The sequence below is a fragment of the Orcinus orca genome, chromosome 17 (assembly GCF_937001465.1).
Source record: "Orcinus orca chromosome 17, mOrcOrc1.1, whole genome shotgun sequence".
Taxonomy (NCBI): Eukaryota; Metazoa; Chordata; class Mammalia; order Artiodactyla; family Delphinidae; genus Orcinus; species Orcinus orca.
In genome coordinates, this window is record NC_064575.1 from 74,932,012 (window position 1) to 74,958,660 (window position 26,649).

Consider the following 26,649-nt stretch of genomic DNA (forward strand, 5'->3'; position numbering starts at 1 on the left):
TCCTTTTAATGTGCTGTTGGATTCTGTTTGCTAGTATTTTGTTGAGTATTTTTGCATCTATGTTCATCAGTGATATTGGCCTGTGGTTTTCTTTTTTTGTGACATCTTTGGCTTAGACCAATTTAAATGGGCAATCATGTACACTTAAATTCTGGGGTCTCAAAATAAAATTTTAGGGTGGTTCCTTTCCCCTTTGGAAGAAAAACAGCAGATGATATCTAAGGAGAAATGACAAAGATTGTTGCAACCTACTGCCTTCCAAAGCAAGATCAGATTCACACTTACACTGAGCACCGTGTCTAATTCCAGTGAGGTCATATCCTTGTCTTAGGAAATAGGAGGGGGAAATGGAGGGAGGATGCAGTGCTGTAGATGCTTGTCTATATTCCTAGCAAGTCCTATTGTACAACTCTTTCTTTAGAATAAAATCCACTATGCAATACAATAAAATCCAAAATATAAGGGGAAATCTGCACAGAAATATTCATTGCAGAATGACTTATAACGAAGAAAAGAAGGAAGGGGCGGAATAAGTCATATGTGGAATAATCGATGAATTGTGAATACCCATTGTGTGCCAGCCACTGTCCTGGGCATTTTACATATATTTTCTCATACAGTCTTCACACTTACCCTATGAGACACTTATATCCATCCCCATTTTACAGAGGAGGAAACTGAGGCTCTGAGACAGTCTCGAGTGAAGTGTCTAAGGATGCATGTCTTGACTAAGTCTATCTAACTCACTCCACTATGAATTCTTGCCATTATTCCCCAGAGTGTAGGCTCAGGAGAGGGGTCATAGGTGAGACTACCTGTGGTTAGATGATGTGCTGGTATCTCCTGTGTGCCCTTTCACCTCCACTCAACCTCCTTCTCTACCTGTTCTCAGCCCATTAGGTTTTCCTGTGTGGGCTGCATCAATGGATCTCTTGCCATCTGGCTACCAGGCAGCAAGAGACCAGAAGGAGGAGACAGTGAAGTGAACGCATTGGGTTAAGTGCTGGCTGCATCCAGCAGCTCCTGTCTGGAGATGCTGTCTCTCCATGTCCTAAAACACACCTCACTTTTTCAGGCCATGAGATAACACGGCCCCACTGTGCTAGCTCAGGATACTGCACAGGTATACTGTGGCTTCACACATTTATATAAATAGTCACTTGCTGGAACTCTCCCCAATTACAGAATTAGCATATGCCACTGGGTACTTGTACAGACCCTTAAAGATACAAGTGACAGGAAAATCCAAATAGAAGATGGGCAGAGATCAGAGTAGAACCAGAGCTGGGTGAGAACCTAAGACAGCACCAGGGATCTCCCACGTGGTTTTTGTTTGGCCAAGTCAATACCACACAGATTTATTGATTCCATATGCTCTAGTCTAAATGGGGTGTGCTATGTAAGGAGCTCACAGTCTTACGATGGAGACAGAGATGTCATAAACAGGCAATGCAGGACTGTGACAGGTACCACAACTGTGGAAATAACAAAGTGCTGAAAGGGGCATGGGAGAGGGAGAATTTAATTCCACCTTAAAACAAAGACTTCAGAGAAGATGACATTTGAGGGATGAGGAGAATTTTGCAGGCAGAGTGAAATAGCATCTAACTAGTAAGTAACAAAAAGAGTTAATTGCCACCTGGGATCTCATATCTAGATGGATTCAGACTAGCCTTTTCCAGCTCCCTTTCAAGGAGACATTTAAGTCTCCAGACTTCATGGGTTGACTATGACAGCCTTGTTCTCACTCCTTGGCCCAGGACTACAGGAGGCTAGTTTCTCTGCACAGTGAGATTTATTTGCCTGGCAGTCTCCCTCCCCAGCTGGGAACAGAATCCTAGCAAATGTATTTTATATAGCTTTGAGTCTTAAAGACAAGCTTCTGTCGTATAACCTGTCTTGTGACCAAAACTCTAGAATTCCGCATTAACTAACACATTAAACCACTCAACATATACATGCTTCATTAATGTTCAGATATGCAAATTCCACGCAGGGCAAGTCATACTGCCCTCTCTCAAACACAACTCCAGATCGTGAATGAAGATTACAAAGCCAGCTCCATCTTCCAACACATTGAAGTTTCTGCCTCTTCCTCTCTACACGGTGGTGTGTACCTTGGTGTGCTTCAAAAGCAAAGTGTTGGTCAAAAGCAAGGTGGTCTTGGGTTCCTACATGTCCAGAAAGCTGACCCCCTCTGGAGGAGAAAAATGGCCACTGATGATTGTGGTTGAGGATTTCTTGAGTTGGTGTGATTTCATTCCCACAATCCCTACTCCAGAATCTTAAGCAAAACAGTAGGTCTGGTGACCTGTTTTGCAGAGAGACAGAGTTTTCTTTCCTATGGGCCTCACAGCGATACAGATGCTGTCATCTGGCTACATTTAATCCCTTAATTTCTACCCAGGGAATGGTAATATGAGTCTAATGAACACGGCAGATGTTTGGAGCCAAGAGCAGGATTATGGCTTGCATGTAGCCTGGGAGTCCAACAGATGTCGACTCAGTTCCCTGACTCACCAGCTGACCTTGGGCAATCCACTTAGCAAATCCATTCCTCAGTTTCTCCAGTCATAAAATGAGGATAATCATAGTTCCCACCAGAGATACTCTTTGTCAGGACCTTTGATGTCAATTTCCACAGACAAAGGGCTGTTATAATTATCCTGGGTGCAATCATGAGGAAGGGAAAAAGCCAGACTGATTTTTATAAGACTTCTCAGGTACCAGTTTCCGGCTGCTGTTTGTGAGTCACAATGGACCATGGATCCACCTTGTCATGTAGTGAAGCAGACTCTTACTGGTGGGGAGCAGAGTGGAAGATGAGGGATGTTTTTTTCAAGCTTCATGGTTTGAGGGGCTACGATGATTGAATGGAGCCTGACAGTCATGCATTCATATCTCTTTTCTGTTGCTTATTTTTTCTATGACCTTGAAAAAAATCACTTAAATTTTCTGAGCCTAAAATCCTTAATCTGCTACTCAAGGCTTTTGAAAGGATCAATGAGGTAGTGTGTGCAAAGTGTCCACCACAATACCTGAAACATTGTAGGTACAAAAATGTTAATTTCCTCTCTTTTTAAAAAAAAAATTTTTTTTGAGGAGTTTTAGGTTCACAGCAAAATTAAGTGAAAAGTACAGAAGGCTCCCATATACTCCAGCCCAACACACCCACGTCCTCCTCCTTATCAACTTCCCACACCAGAGGGGTACATTGTTACAATCTATGAACTTACAGTGACACATCTTTCTCACCCAAAGTCCATAGTTTACACTAAGGTTCACTCTTAGTATTGCACTTTCATTGTTTTGGAAAATGTATAATGACATGTATTCCATCATTACAGTATCACACGGAATAGTTTCACTGCCCTAAGTTTCCTCTGTGTTCCACGTATTCATCCTTCCTTCCCCCCAACTCTTAGTAATCATTGATCTTTTTACTGTCTTCATAATTTTGCCTTCTCCAGAATGTCATATAGTTAGAATCATTCAGCATGTAGCCTTTTCAGATTGGCTTCTTTCACTTAGCAATATGCATTTAAAGTCCCCCCACACACACCCATGTATTTCTGTGCCTTGGTAGCTCATCTCTCGATAGTACTGAATAATGTTCCATTATCTGGAGGTATCACAGTCTATCCATCTACATGTTGAAGGACTTCTTATTTGCTTCCGAGTCTTGGCAATAATGAATAAAGCTGCTGTAAACATCCTTCTTCAGGTTTTGTATGGACATATATTTTCAACTCTTTTGTGTAAATACCAAGGAGCAAAATTGCTGGATTGCATAGTAGGAGTATGTTTAGCTTTACAAGAAACTGCACAACTGTCTTCCAATGTGGCTGTACCAATTGACACTCTCAACAGTGATGAATGAGAGTTCCTGTTGCTCTACATCCTCATCAGCATTTGGTGTTGTCAGTGTTTGGGATTTTTGGCATTCTAATGGGTGTGTACATTCTCTTTTTAGGAATCACAAATACAAGGAGATCAACCTGAGAATCTCAAACAGACTGGCATTAAGGTAAGAGATAGAGGGCAGAAATACCCTCAAATATTAATAAACCCCGGACCTCTAAATTTTACAGAGTAAATAACCAACTGATATTTATCTCACCTTCTAGCCAGTCTGTGTCGATGGCATTGTAATTCCACTCTAGCCACAGAATCCTTGTCCAGTATCAGCAGGCACATTCTGTCTGACCATGCCCAGAGCCAAAAAAGTGAGCAAAAGTTTAGAATTACACAGCCACCTACTTTCCATTTATTTCATCTGAGAGACCCTCAGAGTAAGAGTCAGATTTGGATTGGGCAAGTGTGGAAGTGTTTCCATTTGGAGAAAGTCATATAAGCCAAGACACTGAGAAAGGCTTGCTCTTGGGACAAGAAGATGAGGAACGAGAATGTCAAAGAAGACTCTAGCTTGTCTAGTCTGAAATTGGATCATGACTAACACAGTCTAACTGGGTCAGAGTCCACATGGCTGATCAAAGAGGGTTGAGAGGAAAGATCTGTGCTTTGGTCAATATATTTTGCATAAGGACCCCTGCTGAGATCTCATGGAACACACTTTAATCTCATTTCCCGTGGTGCATTGCTTCCCTTAGCCTGTGGCGACTGCATTTTAGAGCTTATTTAAATAAAATGGAAAGCAGGGTTATGTCTATGCAATTTAACTAAAATAGAGGCCAATTTGGGTGGCCAGCCATTTAAAATATTTGACACACTCTGATTTTCTTTCTTTGTGTCTTTTGTTTGTTGTTTTGTATTTCTCCAAAGTGAGGACATTGGGGAGAGCAAACTCTTAGGTCCTTATTATTCTATGCAAATATGATTTTGTCCTAAGATAGGATAAAATAATTTATCTCATTTGACTACCCAGTTATTTTGGGTGTCATCTGAACTAGCAATTCAGATTAGCGTATGACTCAAGGTCATCAAGGAAGCTCATGATGTAAGCTATAGGACAAAGACATGGGTCAAGCTCTTTGTCAAAGTTATTTGCCATATTGAGTATTACTGGCAAAAATGAACAGCAAATTATAATGGGAAAAGTAACTGATTTTGACTGAAAAAAAAAGAGATGACTGAAATTCAACTTTCCTCAGACCATGAGAGTAATTTGCCAAGCTTTATTAATGGGCATCTTCACATTCTTAGTAACCTTAATTGCTAATTAATTAAGAGATGATTGGATAAACAATAGATTGTACTACAAAATGAAGATAGTGAAATTTACTGTCATGGTGCCTAATGAATGTTCTTTATCCTATTGTCCTAGTAATCTTTCAGTGCCTTGATTTCTGAAGTAAAGAAACCCAAGAGCCATTTTCTGAAAATTAGAGTTAAATCAGATCAACATTAAAGGACTTCTGGGTCAATCATAATTTAATTAAAGCAGAATAGGAAAAAAAAATCACAGCAAGTGAAACAGTCTGCAATAGTGACAAGAGCCTTGGTCTTAAAATCAGAATACCTATGTCTGAAACATTTATTATTATGGTCATTGTTGACAGATACTTTGATTTCCCTGAGCTTCACTTTTCTCCTCTGTAAAATGAAGATGATCAGTTCAGCTGAAAGTGACAGAGACACAAAAAGAAGAGTGGTCTCTACAAGACAGAAGTTTGTTTCTCTAATTTGTAAAAGATCCAGAGGTAGACAGTTGAAGACTGATGGCAGCTCAGCTCCACAGAAATTTCCAAGCCTAGGTTCATTCTATCTCTTTTTGTTTCCATGCAATGAGCCTCTAATTCCAAGATGGCCTCATAGTCTAAAAAGGCTGCTCCAACACCAGCCTTCAAACCCACATTCAATCCAATGGAAATAAGTGCATAAAGAAAAAGAAGTAAAGCATCTACACCAGATCTCTATTAAGGAAGCTTCTAGACAGTACTCCAGCTCACATCCCATTGGCCAGAACTTAGTCATGTGGCCACATACATCTGCAAGGGAGGCTGGAAAATTTAGTGTTATTCTGGACAGGATGGGAGGCTTTACCTCTGTATGAAAATGGAGAATGGAAATTGGAGGATACCTGGCTATCTCTAATCCAAGATATAGCTCAGAGGGTTGTTATGGAAGGCCAGTGAAGTAATGGATGTAACATAACTAGCAAAATGTCTGGCTCATAGAAGGTGTTAGGTAACCACTGACTGAATCTGATGGACAAAAAGAGAAAGTTCCTGAGAATCTTGAACGCTCTAAAGAGTAATGGGAGTGTGCTCCCCTAGAACTCACATATGCAAAGGGATCCAGATTCCCCAGGGGCACGGATGAGCCAGGGAATGGCCTGTCTTTGAACCAAGCTTCTGCTCAAGCCTTTAAGGGTCCAGGAAGTGCTAACTGCCTTCTGCAACCCGTTTCTCCTCATCTCTGATGGTACAATTTTCTCTTTCCAAAATCTTGTCTTGCTCCTTCTTCCCCTTGCCAAGATTCAGTTCAAATACCACTTTCTGCAAGCATCCTTCCTAACATTCCTGGCTGTGTTAGGTACCTTTTGCTGAGTTATCGTAAGAATTGGTGCATACTGCTGTCATAGAACTCTATGATGGCCACAAGATGCCAATAGCACCCCCACACACACACACGCACACACACATACCCACACACATATTGTGACAATCAGAACTGTCCTCAAACATTTCCAAATGTTCCCTGGGAGAGAAAATTCTCCCCTATCCCCACCACACATGAACACAGTTGGGAACAACTGTTATAGAACAAGAAGGAAGTGGATTTAAATAAAAAATACCATAAAATCAGTGAAGACCCCTTGACAGAGACAGACAAAGTTACTAGTTATGGAAAACAATCTACTTCCAAAGTTAAAATTTCTTTTCTCCCTCAGTCTCATTTTTTCCCCTAAAAATAAGATAGTACGTTCTAGAAACTAGTCTGAAACAACTAGGGATCAGCCATGCAAAAAAAGTGTGAAAGTTGGAGTACACAAGGAGGAAGGAAAAAAACCTTAGTCATGAGCATAGAAATATCTCAGTATAAGGCAACTACATGATGATTCTGACATAAACACTAATTTGATCTCTAGTTACTTTAGTAAAAGCAAAGAATCCAGAAAGAGGGAGGTGATCATTGTATTTTGTGCTATACTCATCAGAGCACACCAGGGAATACTGGATTCAGTTCTGGTAATCTCATTTCAAGAGTAACGGGGGCAAAGGAGAGCAGTCAGGATGGGGTCCACTCCATTCTCCAATAATCCAAGAAGCGTAACTGGACACCTGCTATGGCCCATGCATGTGGACACAGAGCTAAATGGGACGTTGACCCTTCTTTTTAGAAATTGACATTCTGGTGAAGGGAGCAAATGTGTTAACAGTATCACAAAACATAAAGGGTTATTTTGAATAGCAGGTCTGTGTTGTATGAGGTTTAGGGAATCACAAAATAAAAAGTATAAAGGGGTGGGCTTCCCTGATGGCGCAGTGGTTGAGAGTCCGCCTGCTGATGCAGGGGACGCGGGTTCGAGCCCTGGTCTGGGAGGATCCCACATGCCGCGGAGCGGCTAGGCCTCTGAGCCATGGCCGCTGAGTCTGCGCATCCGGAACCTGTGCTCCACAACGGGAGAGGCCACAACAGTGAGAGGCCCGCGTACAAAAAACAAAACAAAACAAAACAAACAAACAAACAAAAATGTATAAAGGGGTGACTCCTGAGTTAGGAGTTCTGTTCTGGGCCTCCGTAGAGTTATGTTTTAGAAAGATGACCCTGATGGCAGAAGTGGTGAGATCGTGAACTAAAGCAGTGGTAACGGAAATGGAGGGGAGGGATGTGTTAAGAACCAGTTGGAAGGTAGAATCATGAGAAATCGGTGATTGGATAAATATGACAGAGGAAGGGGAGAGAAAGACATCCAGGATAACCCTAGCTTAAAACGTGAGAAATGGATGAGATAACATGGGAAGTTTGGCTTCAGGAAGAAGACTTCGGGGAGGTAAGCCTGTTGTTTCCATGTATAAAGGACTTTATCCTGTGAAAAACGTGTGGGGTATGTTTTGTGTGGTACCAAAGGTTAACTCTAGGACCAGGATTGGAAGTTAAGAAACATTTTCTTGCATGGCAGGAAGAATTTTCTGAGATGCATTGCTATCCAAAAACTACCATGAGTGTTCTGCACGAGGTGGTGAGCTCATCAAGACAGCAACCAGGGTGACACTGGGTGGCTAGCCTAGAGGACATCTATAGAGGTTGACTGCCCCCCTCATCCCACTTCTTCTGGTAGCGTCCTGCTTGTCTTTGGAGAAACACCCCTTCTGCCTCTTGTCCATGGGATTCAGGTGAGATGCTCCACACTCCCGCTCCAAGGGTGGTCCGCGGTCCAAGTCTGCACCGTGGAGAGTCTCAGAAATGGCTGTGAACCTCATCAGTGGGAAGCAGCCGCATAGCACAGGGAGATCAACTCAGTGCTCTGTGACCACCTGCAGGGGTGGGATGGGGAGGTGGGAGGGAGACACAGGAGGGAGGGGATATGGGGATATGTGTGTGTGCGTATGGCTGATTCGCTTTGTTGTGCAGCGGAAACTAACACAGCACTGTAAGGCAGTTATACTCCAGCTAAGATGTCAGAAAAAAAGAAAAGAAAAGAAAAGTGGCCATCAAGTGAGCACATACTCCAAACCAGGCATATAAGGGTCCTCATCAGAATCTGTGCAGGAATCATAAGGAAGATTTGCACTCTTCCTGTGGAACAGCTATTGTGGAAGACAGAAAATAAGTGTGGAGGTACCCCGGGGGCCAGCCAGCTACAACCTAGGGAAAGTGGCCCGGAAATGAATGCAACACACAGGAAAGCCAAGTGGAGGGGAGGAGAGAGAGACAGAGAGAAAGGGAAGGAGAGATTGAGACAAAGGAAAGAGAGATTAGAGATTCAGAGAGAGAGAGAGGTTAAGAGAGAGGGAGAGAAAGAAAGAGAGGGAGGGGAGAGAGAGAAGAAGAGGGAGAGAGAAAAATCCAAAGACCTTTTTCAAGAGAACCCCGTGTATAGCTACCCCTCAGACTGGTTGTATCCCAAGAGTTCACCTCTGTATCTAAAAAGAAAAAACCTTTTTTGATCTTTAGCCAGCCAGTTTGAGACAGGTTTATTGTCATTTGCCCGCCAAAGAATCCTTATCATGGACACTGTATAGGAAATTCAAGCATAAAATGAGAGGTGGTTTCCAGACAAAAGAGCAATGTCAATGAAGCTTTGAGACCAGTCTATTTTTATAACAATTGGACATCTTTAGGTTAAAAAAATAAAAAATAATATTTGACATGCTAAAAAGATTAAAATAAACCTGGACAATAATAGTAACAAAGAAACCTTTCATCATAATGGTACTGAGAGAATTTAGCAAGCACCTCCCCAGGCATCAAAGGGGAACACATTTCTCTACTGGTTCCGGTGATTATTTTTAAAAATTATAGTACTTCCTTTCAGGAATACACTAACAAAAAAAGAAAAAGAAAAAAGAGACAGTAAAAGTTTCCAAATCTGGAACAACTGAATTGGAAAGAGATACGTACATATATGATGCCTTTCAATGCCTTTTAGCACCTCCCCCCCAAGGCCAAGAGCATACTAAGTAGAACTGAAACGTTCATTATTACACTACTGGATCACTTTGAAAAGGGGATATAATCTCATTACAAGCTCTAGTAGTCATCCAGATTACGATCTTAATTGCCAATATAGGTAAAAGTGTAATAATATATGCTTTTTTTTTTTGGTAACAGCATAATTAAAGAAGAAATTTTTTCTGTAAGCAAGCTTTCTTGGCCTCTGGTTATGAAGACTTTTCCCCCACATTTAAATGTAGAAATTATGTGGTGTCAATTCTTGGGAAACTATACAATATTGTAAGGATTTTCTTACATTTTAGCAAAGTCATAAAGGGGACCACTCTCTCCCCTCCCGAATTATCTTTTTCCTCCCTTCTCTTCAAATGTTGCCATGTAAACAACGTTAGAGAATGAACTTTGGAAACAGAAGCTCTGTGCTCTGATGCTGAGGTTTCATCACTTTCTACTTCTGTTGACTTTAAATAAATCAGTCAGTGTCTCTGGGACTCCGTCTTCAGCCGTGATATGGGACTGTAAATGCCTACTACACGTGTGGACCAAATGGAAAAAAAATGTGTAGGTGTTTGAAAACTGTACACTATTACACCATTTTTAAATGACTTTTCAAGGGCTTGCTATGAGTAGTGTATTGAGGTGACAAGTGTCTATTTTTCACTCTTCTGATACAGAACCTCAGAGTTGGATCTTAAGTATTCCCGAATACCAGGAACATTCCTTTGAGTTAAGTAGCCATCCTCTTGCAGTCTCCTCTTTAAAGCAGGTGCCAAGCTGCCATGGAGGAAAGGATTTGAGCATGTAGCGAGGAGCAGTATGGCCAGGAATGGAAGCCAACTTTAGAGTCTTAAACAAGAAGGTATTAGCAGGTATGAATGAGGGTCAGAGGTGCAGCACACATGAGCTGATGATGGAAATCAGATCAAGATGGAGGAATGAACATACACTCCATACAGGTGGTAACCCGGAGCTAGGAATGCGTTACAGCCAGGGATCGCTAGATGACAAGAGACACCGTGAATCTGGAAGGGAAAGGAAAGTCCTCAAGACTTGGGAAAGCTTTGGAACCTCTCTGAGTTATTAAACCTTTGGATACTGAGGGCCCTCAGGTGACTAAGAACAAGTTCTCAGAGTCATTACTGCTTCCTGTAGATCCCTAGCTCAGGAAAGATCCATGAGACTCAATTTGAATGACTGCATGAAAGATTAGTAGCATGATTGCATATGACTTCAAATTTCTCTAATTTTAACTACTCTTCTTGCCCTTCCCTCTTTCTGACTGTGATAGTCAGTGCAGAGTCAGGATTAAGCACAGCCCCCATCAGAAGGTTAATAAATGTAAACTTAGATCTGTCGTGTGCCATGCACTGAGCTTGGCAAGGGAAATATGAACTGAAAAGACGGGAATAGTCTCTACCCTCACGGAACTTATGGCTGGCTGTGAAGACAGGCACTTACAAGTAATTCTTCAAAGCACTGCTGTTGGTAAAGCGCTGGGAGTGAAGGGAGAGTGGACACAAAGAGGAGACAATTCACTGGGATGGGACTGATGGACACAGAGGCAGCAGCTGGAGGGAGAGCCTGGGTAGAGACCCCAGCCCTCAGGAGCAATGGCAAGTGCAGTCAAGTTGCAATCCAGTCATCAGAGCTAAGAAAGATTTTCTCTGGGGAACAGCGTGAGACTTCAGCTTACAAAGGGTGATCGGGAGCAGAGCCACCATGAACGGCCACATCAGTGCGTACAGCTCCAGAGACCTCCATTCATGGCTTTGCAGCCAAAAAGACAGGGGTAGCAGATGTGTGCTAAGTTCGCCAAGGGGACTTTTTTAGGATAAGGCATGGAGGGGAGAACAGAATTGAGCTCCATGAATGTTATGCTGGCCTATATGTTGGGTACAAAAATCAACAATAACACAGCTAAGATTTCCTGACACCTACAATGTGCCCACCTTATTCTAAGATGTACATATATCTTAGAATAAAACATTCAACATAGGTATCTTAAAATAGATATTCATTTTGTGTGTGTGTGTAGAAGTATTTATTTAATCCTCATAACGGTCCTATAAAATAGGTACTATTTTATCCCCATTTGACAGATGAGAAAACTGAGACTGAGAGAGGTACAATGAGCTGCCAAAGGTCAGATAGCTAGGAATGGGGCTGGGCAAAAACCAGGAAGTTTAGCTCCGGAGTCCATGAGAAAAAGTGCCCTGGGAAGGGAGAGTTAATCACCAAGGACCTAAGTGGTCCAGCAGAGAAGGGCTAAGAGAAGCATCCCTCCTCTCAGTTTGGGGACCAGCACATTTTGCTGTGCCTATTGGTCCTGGGGCACACAGCCATCCTCTCGGGAATAATGCAACAAAATCCTAATTCGGAACCCAACAGTTCATGAGATCAGGACTGTTGATACAGTGCCCTCTGTCAATCTGGAAAACACTGGAATAACTTGCATCTCACTGGATGCTCCTGAGAAATGGTTGGGGTAGGGGCAGCTGACTGGTCCTGACAGGGGCCTCAGACAGCATCAACATAAATAACAATTCTGAACTGGAGTTAGCACTGGTCAACTGTCCCAGAAGTCAAATTCAGGTCCAAAGCATCTAGTCTATATTAACCTTTTACGCTTCCAAATTGCAACCTTAATCTCTTTCCATCAGCTTACCAATAATTTCATCAGAGACCCCACAAACCTATCATTATTCTCTCTGAGGCCCTGAGGCAAATCATTTGTGTGCTCTCTGATTGAGTGCCCTGTTAGTTAAGTGCGGAAAAGGGAAAAACCTTCCTCACCACTTTACTGTGAGAATTCACAAGATACCTGCACTTTGGAGGTATGTTATTCCCTTCAAAGAAAACTTGCCCGTTGATTATCAGGATGCATGGTGTGTAAGAGGAAATGGAAAGCCAAGGTTTGTCACCAAGTCTTGCTTGCATAAGCCTCTCATTCATTCATTCATTTAACAAACAATTCTTGAGCACTTACTATATGCCAGGCACTGTTCTAGGTGCTAAGGAGGCATTGGTGAGTAAAACACACCTTCAAACAGCTCTTAAGCAGCTCAATGTCTATTTAGAGCAGTGGTTCTCCATCCTGGCTGCACACTGCAATGGCCTCAGAGACTTAAAAAGTCCAATGCCCAGTGACCTCGCCTCAGGCCAATTAAATCAAAATCTAAGAAGGAAGGACCCCGGCACTTGTATTTTTGAATCTCCCTAAATGAGTGTGTTACTAGAGAGAGTTGAGTACCACTGGTCCGGAATGAATGAATTGCCCTTTCCCTCTGCTTTTGGCAAAGCGTTCACTAGAACACTTCATTATAATTATAGGAGACCCCTGGCACCTACAAGAAAGATCCTTGTCATTTTGTCTATGTGAGTCAGGTGGCCATTTGTAGCTTCTTTAAGGCATGAGTTGGAACTCTTGAATTGGAAGCCTGAGTGTAGAAATGAAGTCATCAGCTAGTGAGTGACCCAGCCTGGGTGATGCTTTGGTATCCATGACTCCATGCCCTTTGAAGAAGGGATTCACATCGATCTCCACATTCTCTGTGCATAGCCAAGAAACTGACACTAAATAAGTGATCAGTTAATAAATGGAGGTGGGAATGAACACATTTTGCTTTGATTTACCTGGATCCCTTCTTCCAAGAATTCTCTCTACCATTTGAAGAACACCTCTTCCTCCTTCTCTATATCCATGTGGTTTTTGATAGGGTTACCCTCCACCTCTTGGCTCCAAAAGATGTCACCTGCCCCAGATCAAGCTAATGTGTACACTGTATATATACTCTTTGCCTATGACCTATGCCAGGCCAGTTAATATCCATCGTAACCTTTTCCTAGAACAATCAGACATCACGTTTGCCCCTGGTTACTCAGCTGGCATATGGTAACTTGGAGCTGCTGGCTGCTGGTGGACTTATTAGCCATCAACTGGGGATACTCTGGCTGAGAATAAGGTCGAGGCAGATTCCTGATGATCTGATGTGAACAACTTGATGCAGGTGGGCTTGAACATCTACTCTTGATCCTTTCATTATGTGGGTTGATAATTTTCCACTTTTGACATAAGCCTATTTGAATCAGATTTCAACTCGTATAGTCAAGAGTGTTCACTAATATACAAGTGAATGAATTATCTGCTCCTTACTCTTCAAGTAAGAAAACTTAAAGGAAACAAGCATGGCTTCTCCCCTTGCCCTCGAAATTATTGAGAAGGATATGGTGACAACTGAAAGCACTGATCTGTTTGTCTAAAAACACTTTTCCCAAAATCTGCTCCCCAGAATATTAAATTTCCCCATATTCTTACAAGTTGAGGGTAAAACTGTTAAAAGGTTTCTATAGTGCAAAATTTCTCAAACCTTAAGTGTATCAGTAAGAACTGTAGATCTTTCACAAAAGCTGAAATATACTGTATTTTCCCAACTTATTTAAGTACAGGACTCTCTTTTGATCCTACATCTCCTGGGACTAGAGTGTTGGAGGAAGTGTCATTCAAGCTGCAACCTAAAGAACGTTCTTCTCTCTACCTGGAATATATCCCCACATGCTCAGCCTGTCCAATTACTACTCAGCCACCATGCCTCAGCTTAAATATTATTTTTTCCAGAAAGTCTTTAACAGAACCACTACTGTCACTGCCCTCCAACCCCTATAAGAAAGTTAGTTATACTTATTATTTGTTCTCTTATACTCTATACTTCCTCTTTTATGGTATTTAACACAGAGAGTTATAATAGTTATCCATACGTTTCCCACTTAGAATACATGGAGGCCATTCTACAATATGGCCTCCAGTGACCCTCACCTACTGGTGTTCATGTCCTTCTGTAGCACCTCCCGCATTGAATCATGGTTGGTCCAATAAAGTATGGCAGAAGTGAAAATATGTGACTCCCAAGGTTAGCCCATAAAAGGCTTTGGGTCTTCTGCCTTAGGTTCTTGAATTGCTCCCTCTGGGAAAAGCCAGCCACCATGCTATGAGGACACTCAAGCATACTTGCGAGAGGCGCTAAGGTGCCTGGCCAACAACCAGCACCGACTTGCCAGCCCTGTGAGAGTGCCAGCGTGGACGGAGATCTTCCAGTTAAGACTTCAGAAGAATGAGGCTCCAGCCAGCATCTGACTACAATCCAGTGAGAGACTACAAAAGAGGTCTGTCCAGCTGAGTCTTTCCCAAATTTCTAACCTACAGAAACCATGAGACTCTAAATTCCTGAAAACTGAATTGCTTGGTATTGTGTCACACTCTCCCCAACACACATGCATAGGGCACACACACACACACATGCACACACATGCACACACACATGCACACACACAATACAAGGATCCTAATTACAGCACTGGAAACATAGAAGGCCCTCAACATTATAAAATGGATAACTAGTAAACTAATGAATAATATAAATTCTCTCTCTCCCTGTGTATATATATGTACATAAATATATACAGCTGTAGGGGCTGGCAGATCATTTGGATTATGAAATAAGAGAGGAGAAACACTCCTTCTAAGTTATTCAATACGTAAGTCCTTATAAGTCTCTCAAGTAACAATTCAAATATCTCACTGTGACAATGGCCCCAAACTGGGAAGTTTGGAGCCCTGGTGCTAGCATTAGAGCAGCACAGTTTTAGGCAAGTGTCAAAACCTCCCTTGATCTCAGCCTCCTGTGTAGGAAACAAAGGAGTTAGACTAAGGTATTTTCAAAGTTCTTGTCAACTCTAACTTCCAAAGATGCCAAGATAGTGAGCTTGGTGAAGGTCTGGTACAAACAGAGCAAGGTGGGAATGGAACTCAGCTTGGCTTACCCAGGGGCCTTTTGTGATAGAACCGAGGAAGGAAGACTATGCCACCTGCTGAAATCCTGTCTGGGACTGGATTTCATTCTCAGATTGGGCAGAGCTGATAGGTCTCCAGTCTTTAGGGAGCAGGTAGAAGTTGTCAGGACAATTGTCAGAGCTCTGGAGCACGCCACCATCCCAGGATTGTTTTGGTGGTGGTGTGGGTCTTTGGTCATGGAGATGGTGGTGATATGGTCATCCACAGTCTCTGGAGCCTTAAGTCTCAGGGTCAGTCCTCAAAGAAAGGCTCCTGCCAATGGTCTCACATAGTCAGCTCTTAATAGATACAACAGCTGCTTTCTAAGAACACAGTGTAGTTTTAGGCAGTCTGCCTAGAAATTCTTTTGCACTGAATTCCTGGAAGAGGCTCCTTGATTTTCTCCACGCCCAAGACTCAGAGGAGCCCAGTTGGCCAGAAAGCCAAGAACAACCACACGCTGCACCCAAGGTGATGGCATCTGTACGACCCAGGCTCTTGTGGGAGTGGAAGGGGCTGTTCTGCAAGGACCTGGTGAATGCAACAAAGGGAAGAAGAGACCACCATTCTGGCTTCATATTACGCTGGGAGAGTGCAGTGGGGACTGCAGTTGGGTAGATAATGTTTGCTGAGTACTTGCCTTTTATCAGGTATGTTTCACCTGTATCTCATTTAATTCTTCTAAGAGTCCTGAAAGGCATGCATATTTTTAATTCATTTTATGGTTCATAGAACATTGGGTCGAGTACCCAGGATGGTCTGGTACCAGTCCAAGTCCTCCTTCACCACTAGGCTATCTTGCTTCCTAAACAGAGTCACTGAGGGTGTGAGTGCATGTGTGTGTATACATGTGTCATAGAGGAAAGGGTAGAAAAGTAAATACATTCTAGAGCAGGGGCTGGCAAACTATGGCCCATGGGCCAAATCCAGCATGCCACCTGATTTGGTAGAGTTTTATTAGAACGCTGCCATGCTCATTGATTTACATAGTGTCTACGGCTGCTTCCACACTACCGTACTTGAATCAAGTAGTGCAACAGAGACCATATGGTCTGCAAAGCCTAAAATATTGACCATCGTGCCCTTTAGAGAAAATGTTTGCAGGCTCCTGCTCTCTAAGGCCAAGGTAATATACGGCATTATGGCAACTGCAGGTCTGAGACTAGAAATATATAATTAACTTTTCTAGAGAACCTTGCTAAACTACTAAAAAGAATTTGTAAGTTACCAAATAATATTCACAATTAACATCCATTTTCAGGACAAATAGGGCCACCATAGTTCCTGTATTTGGGAAACAACTAATAGAGCTGAAGCTATCAGTAAACTAAAACCGGACATTAAGTGGAGAGCCATCGTAAGTAAAGTAACTCTCCGAAGCGTTAAGTCTCACACCAAGACCTGAAGGAGTCAGTGGCATATTAATTCAAAAGAGCTGCCCCCCAACCCATTCTGTGTGGCGACTGAACCAGTCACTAAGGCAAGAAAAAATGCTGATGAGGCTGAATCAGTGGTAAGTGTCCCACTGCCCAATCACCCTCCTTCCCACGACCAGCCTGCAAGCTTGGAGCACGAAGCCTTTCATTAGAAGTCTTGAGATCAAAGTGCAAGGGAAGGGGGGATATCAAAGTTTGGAACTACTGAAGGACTCCAGAGATCAACATCATTCAGCAGAAATAGAAGCTCTGAGAAGGTGAGTGACTTGCCCAAAGTCATGTGGCCATGATAGAACAGAAGTTATCACCCACGTTCCCAAAGCCCAGAGCAGATCTTGCTCCAGTGTGAGTCTGAGCAGTGAGCGAACAAGAGACTTCTCACTGGCATCCTGATCTCTGCCCTAAAAGGACAATACAAGCCTGGATCAGTGTTTCCCAACCTTCAGACATTTCTGAAACACCTTTACAATTTTGACGGGTCTGTGACCTGCACATACTAGCATTGACTTCATATATTTAATTGAGTCACTTTTGTTTTAATTTACTGTACAAAGAAACTATACCATTTCCATAAATGGAAAATCAGTGTCAGTTACCCTAAATAGAAAATACTATGTGGCTATAACAATGTTATTCAATTCGAGGTAGATAACACGGTTCGCCCTGTTCCTGAACCCTCTTCTTTCTTCCTGTAGAAAGAATGGAGCAAATGTTGGAAAGGTTTTAGGAACAACACCAAACTGAGACTCTCTCCAGAAGGATAGAAAGAGAATTTTAAAAAGAGTAACTTTCTCAAAATCTCATACCATTAGTAGTAGTCTCCCCAGATATTTGGGAAACACTAAAACCATACAATCTGATTTCATGAGAATTACAAAGCCAGCCAAAGAGTTGGGCATAGCAGGTAGAAAATAAGAAAGGAAGATCCCCTCCCTAAAAGGGATTAAATCCCTGTAGCTTCCTTGTTGGAGTCTCATGCATAGCAGACACGTGATCTCCATTTGTTAGCCCCAATGGAAATGGCACTGTATGTACTTGAGTTGGATATCAGAGTCAGACCTGAATTTGGGTCCTGATTACCATTTTTTGACTGCATGACTTTGGGTGGGTTATGTATCCTCTCTGAGTCTGTTTTCTTGTGTATTAAAAGAATAGGCAGATCTGCAGCAACATGGATGGACCTAGAGATTATCATCCTAGTGAAGTCAGTCAGACAGAGAAAGAAAAGTATCATATGATATCACTGATATGTGGAGTCTAAAAAAATGATGCAAATGAACTTATTTACAAAGCAGAAACAGACTCACAGACATAGAAAACAAACTCATGGTCACCAAAGGGGAGCAAGGAGGGAGGGATAAATTAGGACTTTGGGACTGACATTTTCACACCACTATATATAAAATAGATAAAGAACAAGGACCTACTGTATAGCACAGGGAATTCTACTCAGTATTCTGCAGTAACCTATATGGGAAAAGAATCTGAAAAACAATAGATATATGTATTTGTATAACTGAATCACTTTGCTGTACACCTGAAACTAACACAATATTGTAAATCAACTATACTCCAATATAAAATTAAATTTAAAAAATAATAATAATAAAAGAAAAAACAGGCAGGAGTAATTAACGATAGCTATTAGACAGAATTAAATAGATAGCATATGAGAAAGTGCCTGATATATAGGTGGCACCCAGTAAGGTAATTTTCCTTCCTTCTCCTTGTGCTTTCCCAGCCAGAATGGATTTCTCCTGTTTTTTAACTCCCTCAATACTATCTTTCCTTACCTGTTCTTAGAGCCCTTAACAAATGAGACATGTTCTAATTTTGAAAATGCTTTAGTTATTTTCTGAGACAAGCAAAAACATCCAAAAACCCTCTCCCTACAAGTTCCACAAGCTGTCCAGTTACGAGACTGGGTTCTGTAGTTTGGGTCTGAGGATCCCTGACTGCTTCTGACCACCCCACAGTGCCCACCCTCATGGAATTCTAAGGGACTGAAAGAGAATATTTCTTTGCATCTTGAGTGTAGGCCAAGCTCAGCTCTAGGGACTATATATATATTCTGTATTATTTAATACTCAAGATAACTTTCAACAATAAGGTTGAAACTTTATTCCCATTTTAGAGATGGAGAAAACAAGGCCCAGACATATTAAGTAATTTACTCAGGGTCACAGACTTTGTCGTGGGCAGAGTAGAGTTTGGAGAGAAGTGTGTTTGATGTCACAGCTCTCTTCTTCCTCCTCTACCACAGAATAGCTGAATTTTGTCTCCTTCACAATCTCCATTGTCCTGTCAGAGATCAAGCCCCTGCTTCCTGGCTAATGAGAATAATTGGTCCTCATCCCCTTCAGCACATCCTTTCATGTGTCTGAGCACCTCACCTGGCTCAGTCTTTTCTGTAGACCCATGAGGCCCATCTTTCTCAACCTCCTCACATCAATCCAACTCCCCAAACCTTTTATCACTCTCTACTGCTCTCCTTTTAACTGGTTCCAATCTCTCAGCGTCTGCCAGAGTGTCCAGGACCAAAGGCTGTCTGCCAGGAGATCGGAAGCCATGCCAGCATTGAGTTGAGCTGTTACCTGGCGCATCGTGAACACGTGTCTCACTGATTCCAGCAATGAGAAGGTGTCAATTCATGGTTCAAGGTAAAAAGAGAGAGCATGTGGGAAACCTTGAAGAAGTGAAGAGTGCCACTCAAGCAGTGGCAAGAAAGGTAGATAGAGGTAAGCTGTCTTGGGCACAAGTGTGAACATGGAACTCAAACCCATGCAACAAAAGCATCGAATGCTGAGTAAGCAGAAGGCATGTCCTAGGCACAAAGATGAGCAGAATTGAGATATAAAGAAGAATAGAAGACCTATCCCTTCCCTTAAGGAACTCACTGTCCAGCTCTCCATCGGCCAACATGGAAGCCACTTGTCACAGGTGGTTAGGAGTACCTAAAATGTGGCTGGTTGAAATTGAGATGTGCTGTAAAATATACACCAAAGTTTGAAGACTTAAGATGAAAAAAATATGTGAAATTTTTACACTGATTACTGGTTGAACTGATTCATATTTTTAACATATTGGGTTAAATTAAAAATATTATTAAAATTAATTTCATCTATTTCTTTTTACTTTTTTTATATGAGGCTACTAGAGAATCTCACATTGCATGTGTGGCCTACATTTTATTCCTGTTGGACAGTACTGGTCGATTCAGCAAGGTGGGCATGGCATCAACACACAAAGCTAGTCAAATGATGACGCATATTGAACTAGACACAATTCCCTATCATAGGGGGAGGGGCAGCACTCCAGGAGGGGAAAGTATAGCCATCACTTATTTACACAGTTCACATCGTTTCCACAACATCCATTTCCTGCCAAGTTTTTTTTTTAACCCTTTTCTATTACCCTTACATATGGTTAGATCAGAGAATAAATTCTTTGTGCACAAGATGACATTGTCTCCCATTTTCCAGTCACCCACCACCACCTCCCAGAAGTCACTACAACCCTAGGCACAGAAGGAATGGCTGTAGAAGTGGATGTGACTCCAACACGTGCTTATCTAGGTCCTACTCCCCATGAGCCAGTTTCTGTGTGGACAAGTATCTGAATAGTAGAGAAAGCCTATTGATCTGAATGTAGAAGGAATAGAAACAGGGATATCATCAAAGAGAGAGGCAGGAACATTTACTGCTTACCATACATCAGCCTCTTAGCTGGGTGCTTAATGTATAATAGCTGACATGGGCTCTAAAATAAACCCTTTAAGAAAGCTAATCTTCTCCTATTTTACAGATGAGGAAACTGAGGTCCTAGAGGTTACATAACTGCCCTAAGTTGATGCAGAGAGGGCGGGGCTGAGAAGAGATCGTGTCTGCCTGACTTCAAAGCTCAGAAATTTTCCATGATGAAACACTCCACACAAGGATTTCAGCTTCTACTTTGGATAATACTGCTGACTATTGTACAGAGCAATTTGTCCGAGTGTTTGGGGGATAGGTGTTGTGCAAGTACCCACATCCTCTCTATAGAGGGAAAATCCAGAGGGATACAGGCCGGATGACTCTGCACCTCCAAATTGGGTCTTATCCCATAGGTTCACGCTGTTTAGACTCCCAAACCCGTAACCCAAGACTTGGAAACCAGACAGTGGAGGAGGGAGGAAAAGAATATTTTTGTAATTTTGCTACAAGAACTTTCCAAGAGCTATTTTGGGAGGTAGGGGGTGTTGACACCAGGCTGTCAGAGAGAGAACAGGGAAGAACTCTAATTTGGAAACATTTTACACTGTGTGCTTGACAATGCATGCTACGTGTCAAAAAAAAAAAACAGTGACAGAGGCTCAGACCGTGTAACTGAATACGGGCTGGTTCATTGGTGGCCTGGTTAGCACAATAATCCCACCTAACGAAAGGTGATGTGGGGTATTGGTTGTTGGGATTCAAATCCCAGCTTTGCCACTTGCTATCCAAGTGACTTTGAATAAATCAAGCTCTGTGTATCTCATTTCCTCACCTAGAAAATGTGGGCAGTAATGCTCTCTGTCTCATGGAGTCATTATGAGACTTAATTCAAGTTCATATACACGATGTGTGTTCAACAGTCGAAGTGGTAGCTATTAATCTTATCATCATTTTTAGTGGGCTATCTCAGCAGGTAGCTCTGTTACAGTATATGCAACAAAGACAGGGTAAAACTAGGGTAACGCTATTCAAAAACACATTCTCTTCCCACCAATGTATGAAAGTGATGAGATTTTGTGCTTATGTCTACAGTAAGGAAAGAAGTAGAAAATGTTGGTAGACTATGAAGAAGACCAACGAAGGCATGAAGGGACAAGAAACCAAAGAAAGGAGTTATTAAGAATGTAAACCGTGGGCTTCCCTGGTGGCACAGTGGTTAAGAATCCACCTGCCAATGCAGGGGACATGGGTTCGAGCCCTGGCCTGGGAAGACCCCACATGCCATGGAGCAATTAAGCCCATGTGCCACAACTACTGAGCCCAGGTGCTGCAACTATTGAAGCCCGCAAGCCTAGAGCCCATGCTCCGAAACAAGAGAAGCCACCGCAATGAGAAACCCATGCACTGCAACGAAGACCCAACACAGCCAAAAATAAAATAAATTAATTTTTTAAAAAAAAGAATGTAAACTTTACATACGATGGGCTGTCACATTTTCTAAGTTAGTGTGATCACAATCTTTCCCCATCTCCATAACCTTTTGGTTCTTCTTTCCCCTATACAACATACTTTGAAATGATGTATCCAATAAATCCTTATTAAGTAATAATTACAGACCTCAGTATCATGTGTTACTTAGAGACGGGACTAACTGCCCAACAGAGCTCCTGAAAAGATTGAAAGCACCATGTTATCTCGAGTTGATAAAATTCTCTTCTGAAGGATAGTGCGGTAGTGTGAACAGGACAAAATGCTCAGTGGGTTCTTCAAGAACCTGAAGCCAATTAAATCCATCACGAATAGCAGGCTGAAATAAGAGTGTCAGGAACCACCATATCTGGAGCTATTTCTCTTTCCTTGTTTTGTCAGAAAGAGCTCAGACGTAAAGCTCAGAGTAATTGCAGAGCTGGACAACAATTTTCAGATTGATGGTGTTTGGGCCCTAAGCTATAACTATTTAACAGGCAGTATCTGCACTGAAAAGCTATTTTCTTATAAAGTAATTTTATATTACATCTTGCTTATTTTTAGCACTTATGAGAAAGATAAACAGAGGAGGGAACAAAAAAGAAATCACACTCTCATTATTGTTCCCTCCAAGGATGTGTATGCCTCTTCTGCATGATTGGCGTTCAGTGGACAAATGGGAATTTCTTCAATGCAGTACCACCACGGCCACTCATCACAGCGTGGACGTAAAATGTTCCATTTCACCATGTGTAAAACGAGGCTAAAAGCACTCGCTCTTGTTATAAGGTTTGTGGATGAGGTCTGCACCTCCAGTTTGTGCTTATTCTTTCCCTCTCTGAGAGCTACAACTAAACAAACAAACAAACAACAAAGCAATCCTGGTTGAGATCATGAGTTTTAAAGCCAACTTTAAGGTCTGGGTCCCGGCTCCATCATCTCATAACTCTGTCACCCTGGGGAAGTTCCTTCTCTGAGTTCCCTCATCTGTAAGGCAGTTGTCATGAGGACTTCAGGAGGTGCTAAGTGATGGGCACAATGTCTGACAAATAGTGAGCAGTAAATTCGTATCAGCTATATGCTCATTTTTATCTGACGACTGAAGCTCCGAAAAGGTCAACACATCTTTCATGGGTGTCGGTAGAGAGGATGAACCAAAGTATTTGAGGCATTGTGTCCTAGAGCCCAAGGCAACGGCCCATCAGGAGAAGCCCTTGATACAAATTCTTCTTCTTTGAATGTCACAGGTCACCAGGCTACGTGATTAAAGCCAACATCCTGGCTCGTCTTGCTTGAACTTACCCCATCCCCACACTGCTGCTCAGGGCACGTGGAAGGGGAAAGTCACTTCCAGCTCTGTCTGGACCTCCAAATGTGTATGTTGAGAGGAGGGAGAGGTCTCACTTGCTCACCCCTACCTCACTCTAGCCTCTTCCCACAGGACCTGACATCGCCAAGAATCTGATCTCTGATCATCCACACCCACTTTCCTGCTTGGAGGAAGTTGGCAAAGACACTTTTTATCATACAAAGGGGCTCACACCAAAGGAGAGACCTGCGTCAGGCTTGGGAGGTGGATTTTTTTTTTTTACCTTTTATTTTATATTGGAGTATAGCCGATTAATAATGTTGTGATAGTTTCAGGTGCCCAGCAAAGGGACTCAGCCATAGATATACATGTATCCATTGGGAGGCTGATTTCATTATCTAATTATGGAAGGGCTAGATGCAAAGGAGGCCAGCACGGTTGAGGATGCCAGTGGATTCACCAAGCCAACAGTGAAAACAACTCAGAAACCTCAGGCCCAACCCTGGTGGCCCTCATGCTTTGGGTCCACTAATCCAGAGTGGTCTCCCCATCTCAAGTTCCTTAAATTAATCACATCTGCAAACGCTCCTTTTTCCATGTAAGGTTACATATCCACATGTTATAGGGAGTAAGATGTGGACATCTCTGTGGGGCCGTTTCTCTGCCCACTACAATTATTGATTACAATCCAGGAGATAAATGAGATCATCTAGAGGGGATGTTTGGATCTAAAAGAGACATGAGATGAAAACAGAGCTTAAAGAAAGCATATAAATGAAGGGTTAGCAGAGAAAGAAAAAGAAGTTGCAGAAAAGCCAAGTGGGAGTTCTATCCCAGAAGCCTTCAAAGAGAGAATTTCCAAACTCTTAAGGCACAGAGTCAAATTCTCAGAACTTAGGAGAGGGCAGAGGGATGCCATGTCATGTGGGAGCCCACCAGCGACCTTAGCAAGAGGGAGGAATGGGCAGGGGGTGGTGGTGGCGGCAGAAGCCACACTACATGGTCTGGCTCAGCCCAAACCCACTGCTCACGGGAAACCTCCCCACTGCCTCTTACCTCCACCCATCCCTCCAGCCAGTGAACTCATCTCATCGGGACACAACGAGCATGCAGCTGTCTCTTAGACATAATTTGAAAAGTCAGGAGTTAGCCTTTGGAAAAGTTGCTTCAGACAGCAAGAATATTTTAGCTCAGGGAGAAATATATTCATCAGATGAAAGGGGCGGGAACCAGGAGTGGGAGGGAAGCAAGGTTCCCTCGGTACCTCCTGGAGCCTCTGCATTCATCGTTTTATCTTATCTGTCATCTTCTGACACTAATGGCATGACTGTTCAATGAATATTTAATCATGGAGGGGTTCTCTTCCCTGCCATGCCTTCAGTCCCCTGGCTCAGGCCTTTCTAAAGTCAAAACTCTACTTTTCAAATGCCAAAAATGACACCTTCCCATCTCTGTGCTGGCGCCGTGGCACAGACTTTAGTTTGGGCTCTGAGCAACAGATGGCTGATTAGGCAGCAAGGGACAGTTCTCAAAGATACGAATTGATGGAGGCCTAGATTACCCCCGAGAGGACCATTAAACCCCAGAAGCCATTTGGCAGTTCTGTTGAGGCACCTGTATGCAGAGGCCGCTGCCAACAAAAGCGTCTCAGTTAGGTTCACACACAGTGATTTCTCCCTGCTGCACTCACTGACCTGCTCGAAATGCCGGGGAGAAGAACTCGAGAACCCACTGAGCGATGGAGAGAGAAGCGAGTCTGGGGAGATCACAGGGGAATCTTTCCTCCACTTCCACTTGGGTAGGAGAGGGAATGCAACGCCCCTCTTCGTAGGACGGCAGGAAGGATCACTAACAATAGGCAACTGGCCTCATTCTAGCCCTTACTGCACAGCATCCCATGCCACGCCCACCCGGAGATGTTGGGCTACTTTTATCCCATTGTTAGGTAGGTGGAAATTCAGCCTTAGATAGGTTTAGCAAGTCCCTGAGGTCCCAAGAATAATGAGCAACAGCACCGAGGTTCAAGGTTCAAGCCAACTCTGTCTGACTCCAGGGTTGGTGTGGGTACTCACCACAGTGCATTGGTCCTTGTAGGGACAGACTTCCAGATCCTTAAGCACAGGGGCTCTGTCCTGTCCTGCTTGTCATTTTATCTGACAAACTCCCCATCCACCCACCAGTCAAGCAGTGGGCCAGGCACAATGGGCAAGTTTCTTCTCCACTCTGAGCCACCAGTTCTTCATCTGGAAAATGGAGTTTAAAAACACCCACCACAAGATGCCACAAATTCCATTCTGTTTCCAGGAGAGAAGACAAGGCCTGCACGTCTATGCCACAAGGGCCGAGTGAGCATAGCTGTGGGTGCTAGTCTGTGAGCGGTGCACAGACACTTAGGGAGATGCGAATAATTAGAGGCTCAGCAAGAAGACGTGCAGCAGTGCTTCTAAGCCCTACTAAGTGCTTTCACCGTGCTTGCTGCTGTGTTAATTGCTTTGCATGCATTATCTCATTTAATAGGTGTTTGTGTGTGTGTGTGTGTGTGTGTGTGTGAAAGAGAAAGAGAGAGACAGAGAGGGAACATTCCTGCTGGGTAGACAGCAGGAGCAAATGTTCTGAGGTAGGAACGTGCAATGCATGTAAAGAAGACTGAATACGTTCAGAACATTCTTTCACTTCCTTGCTTAACAAATATTTATTGACATCGTCTATGTATCAGGCAGAAGGGAAAGGGCAAAGAATCAGAAACGGCCCAGGAGGGAGCTTGGTAACAAACACTTTGATATCACAATAACTGTGATAAAATTACAAAGTTAGTAAGCAAGAACACGAGATCGTGGAGACGTAGGGGGCTCGCCTTGTCTGGAAGGAAAGGGAAAGCTTCTTAGAAATAGAATCTGTGGGAATGACAGTGAGTATGAAAATAGGGCTGTTCCCCTCCTGGATACGGGGTAAACATTAGTTTAGCAATCAGCTCCTGAGGGAGGTTAGTCTTGGAATCGAGCCGCCCCAGCACGGGGATGAAATCAAAAGCAGGAACTAGCCTGCAGCTTCATTTGTAGCCAGAAGATGTGGCATCAATCAAGGGAGACTCGAAACAGGGCTGCGACTGGAAATCTCAGACCAGGGCCAAGAACACAGAACTCCCAGGAGGGTGCCAGGCTCGGGGTAGAAGCACCGTGCATTTGTGTAGCTCCAGTACCTTTTCCAGACACTTTAACTACGGATGTTTAACGTGCATTGTCTCATCTGAGCCTCATGACAAACAACAGGGAGGTGGGAGTGGCCAGAAATATCCTCACCTGACCCAGAGGGGCCGGACAGGAGGGCTCTCCCAGACGG

General features: G+C 43.0%; 2 long non-coding RNA genes across 4 annotated transcripts; both read left to right on the plus strand.

Moving 5' to 3' along the window:
* The first annotated feature begins 1,500 nt into the window (after positions 1-1,500).
* LOC125961640 (uncharacterized) lies at positions 1,501-18,185 on the plus strand. Of its 2 annotated transcripts, none has more exons than XR_007472618.1 (3): positions 1,501-1,611; positions 3,974-4,027; positions 14,523-18,185. It is a non-coding gene; the product is annotated as an uncharacterized LOC125961640 (long non-coding RNA). The 2 variants fall into 2 exon arrangements; XR_007472619.1 differs by lacking the exon at positions 14,523-18,185 and adding an exon at positions 5,285-5,410.
* A 13-nt stretch (positions 18,186-18,198) lies between these two features.
* LOC125961638 (uncharacterized) lies at positions 18,199-21,983 on the plus strand. 2 transcript variants are annotated; one of them, XR_007472615.1, is made up of 3 exons: positions 18,199-20,066; positions 20,647-20,861; positions 21,631-21,983. It is a non-coding gene; the product is annotated as an uncharacterized LOC125961638 (long non-coding RNA). The 2 variants fall into 2 exon arrangements; XR_007472616.1 differs by having other exon boundaries at positions 18,199-19,502.
* The last annotated feature ends 4,666 nt before the right edge of the window (positions 21,984-26,649 follow it).